General features: G+C 45.4%; 1 pseudogene; it reads left to right on the forward strand.

The window, feature by feature from the left end:
• Positions 1-295: 295 nt before the first annotated feature.
• Positions 296-1,516, forward strand: LOC110107147 (annotated as a pseudogene).
• The last annotated feature ends 2,238 nt before the right edge of the window (positions 1,517-3,754 follow it).

Here is a 3,754-nt window from a genome sequence, read left to right on the forward strand (position 1 = left end):
TTAACCACCAAGTTTGGCATGGATTGGTGCAGTTCCTCTATGCCTAGGACATCAGAATATTGAACCGTGAATGAAGAAATGCATGAGAGAAATATTGTATAGTGATTGTGATGCCCTGATTCTTGACTAAAAGCGACGCCAAAGGCCTTTGCCCTCCCTCTCTATCACCTGGAAGGGCAGAGCTCTTGGGTTTTTCATGTTGTCAAACAATTCAACAATGAAAATAGATGGCGAGTTCCTGATCAAATTTATCAGGTCGTGTAGGAACAAGGTTCAAATCTTTCAGTCTGTTAGGATGACTCAGCTGGATACATCACTGCACTTCCACTTGACACCTATCGTAATGATAAACGGCTCATCTCACCGTGACCTTATCTTGGATTGTCAATACTTCTGTCGCTCCATCCCCGCAGGGGAAGAGAACCCGCCGCTATCTCGACTATGGTACCGGAGGCTCTGGGGAAGTCGAAATAGGAGAGCACTCATCTTGGGTGGGCTTACTACTTTGATGCTTCCAGTAGTTATCCGCTCCGAACTTGGCTACCCAGTGTTTACTGTAGGCATGATAACTGGTGCCCAGATGTGCATCATTCCCGGTCATCTCGTACTAGGGAAAGGTGCTCTCAATGCTCTAACGCCTGCACTGGATATGGACCAAACTGTCTCACGATATTCCGAACCCAACTCACCTACCGCTTTAATGGGCGAACAGCCCAACCCTTGGAACATACTACAGCCCCAGGTGGCGAAGAGCCGACATCGAGGTGCCAAACCTTCCCGTCGATGTGAACTCTTGGGGAAGATCAGCCTGTTATCCCTAGAGTAACTTTTATCCGTTGAGCGACGGCCCTTCCACTCGGCACCGTCGGATCACTAAGGCCGACTTTCGTCCCTGCTCGACGGGTGGGTCTTGCAGTCAAGCTCCCTTATGCCCTTGCACTCGAGGGCCAATCTCTATCCGGCCCGAGGAAACCTGTGCGCACCTCCATTACTTTTTGGGAGGCCTACGCCCCATAAAAACTATCTACCTGAGACTATCCCTTAGCCCGTAGTTTCTGACATAATAGAATTCTAGCTCTTCCAGAGTGGTATCTCACTGATGGCTCAAGCCCCCACGCAAGGAGGCCTTATTTGCCCTCCAGCTAAGCTGTGTAGAAAAGGCTCAAAGCCAATCTCAGGGAACAGTAAAGCTTCATAGGGTCTTTCTGTCCAGGTGCAGGTAGTCCGCATCTTCACAGACATGTCTATTTCACCGAGCCTCTCTCTGAGACAGTGCCTAGATCATTACGCCTTTCGTGCGGGTCAGAACTTATCCAACAAGGAATTTTGCTACCTTAGGAATGCTATAGTTATGGCCACCATTCACCAGGGCTTCGGTCGCGGGCTTCCCTATCATCAGGTCACCAACTTCCTTGACCTTCCAGCACTGGGCAGGCGTCATCCCCAATACATGGTCTTACGACTTTGCGGAGACCTGTGTTTTTGGCAAACAATCACCCGGGCCTGGTCACTGTGACCACCTTCTTGAGGAGGCACCCCTTCTCCCAAAGTTACGGGGTTATTTTGTCAAGTTGCTTAGAGAGAGTTGTCACGTGCCCCTAGGTATTCTCTATCTAACCCCATGTGTCAGTTTCGGTTACAGGTACATTCGAGCTTTTCCTGGGAGTATGGCATGGGTTACTTCAGTGCCATATCATCTGGTACTCGAACATTAGCTCGAGACATTTCCTCTACCCCTTCTTACCCTGAAAAAGCAAGGTCACGTTGCTTCCTTGAACCGATAACCATCTTTTGGCTAACCTAGCCTCCTCCATCCCTCATGACCAATAAGGGGTAGTACAGTAATATTCACCTATTATCCATCGACTATGCCTTTCAGTCTGATCTTAAGCCCTGACTCACCCTCTGTGGACGAACCTTGTGGAGGAACCCTTAGTTTTTCCATGCATTGGATTCTCATCAATGTTTGTATTACTCAAGCCTATAATCTTGCTTCCACTTCGTCCACACCTGCTTGCGCTGGTGCTTCCCTCTGAGGCGGAACGCTCCCCTACTGATGCATTTTTACATCCCATAGCTTCGGCAGATCGATTAGCCCCGTTCATCTTTGACATATATGCACTCGATCAGTGAGCTATTACGCACTCTTTCAAGGGTGGCTACTTCTAGGCATACATCTTGGTTGTCTCTGCACCCCTACCACCTTTATCTCTGAGCGATCATTTAGGGGCCTTAATTGGTGATCCAGGTTGTTTCCCTCTCGACGATGAAGCTTATCCCCCATCGTCTCACTAGCCGACCTTGACCCCTATTTGGGGTCATATCTAGTATTCAAAGTTTGCCTCAATTTGGTACCGCTCTTGCGGCCCGCACCAAAATAGTTCTTTACCCCAAGTTGTTCAGTTAACTGCTGCGCCTCAATGCATTTCGGAGAGAACCAGCTAGCTCTAGGACTTCCTATCCAACTTGCATGGATTAGGCATGCCGCTAGTGTTCATCCTATACTAGGATCAAACTCTCCATGAGATTCATAGTAGCATTAATTATAGCCTCCTTGCTCGTAGACAAAGCTGATTCAAAATTGTCATTCATTCCAAAGCCAAAGGCTTGTATCCATGCGCTTCATATTAGCCTGGAGTTCCCTCCGAGCAATATAGCCATCCCTACCCTATCACGTCAATCCCATAAGCCTATTATCCATTCTCATTCGATCGCGATGGGGTAGCAAGTTCAAATAGAAGAACTCCGATTGGGTTTAGGGATAATCTGGCTCGAACTGATGACTTCCACCACGTCAAGGTGACACTCTACTACAGTGACGACACTATAGGAGAGGGTGAGGGAGAGAGAGAGAGAGAGAGAGAGAGAGAGAGAGAGAGAGAGAGAGAGAGAGAGAGAGATGACTCTGAAGTTCTTTCAATGCTCAATAAGGAATTGATTTGATAAGTTGGCATTTAGAGTTGTTCTTTCTGTTTATTTTTGTTTGTTGAAATTATTTCCCAAGTGCTGAAATTTTTTTAATGCTAGAAAATATTTTTTTCAAAATGCTAAAGTTAGTTTACCTTTATAGGAATTAAATTTTATATTTATTGAAATTGTATAAAAAACATCATTTTCATGGTTAAAATTTCATACACAACATTCAAATCGAGCCTGTACGCAAGTCGAGTTCGAGCCAACTTTTTGAGCTCGAGCTGAAGAGTCGAATGCATAAAGGACTGTAAAAAATACATAATACATTCTAGAAAATGTAGTGTCCTGCAGTCAGCATCAATCAGCGGATGAACACAATGAGATTCGCAAGCAAAAATACAATGATCTGTTGTAAGCAAAGGTAGAGGACATGCAGCAAGTGTGGACATCTAAGAATCATTATAGAAGATCCGTCATGCACTCAACATACCACCTATAGACAAATACAAAGGACTGTGCCAAACACATGCTCCTATAAACTATCATAAAAGACCCGTTGTACACCCGATGTGGTGTTCACAAGCAAATGCTAAAGGACTACATCAAATACAGGCTCCCATGGGCCGTTGTGGGAGACCCATACACATATTACATCTATTATTTGTGGATAATGTGCATAACAAATGCAAATGATTATAGGCCCTTGCAGGAGGCCTGTTATCCATACTAAATGTCAAAAATGAGCAAAGTGCCAAAGAATCATAGCAAATGCATATGCCTATGAGTTACTGTATGAAACCTGCTGTAGAAATAATAGTCTATATGTGAGAAAATGCAAGAG

This window comes from Dendrobium catenatum, unplaced genomic scaffold (assembly GCF_001605985.2).
Source record: "Dendrobium catenatum unplaced genomic scaffold, ASM160598v2 fragScaff_scaffold_1022, whole genome shotgun sequence".
Taxonomy (NCBI): domain Eukaryota; kingdom Viridiplantae; phylum Streptophyta; class Magnoliopsida; order Asparagales; family Orchidaceae; genus Dendrobium; species Dendrobium catenatum.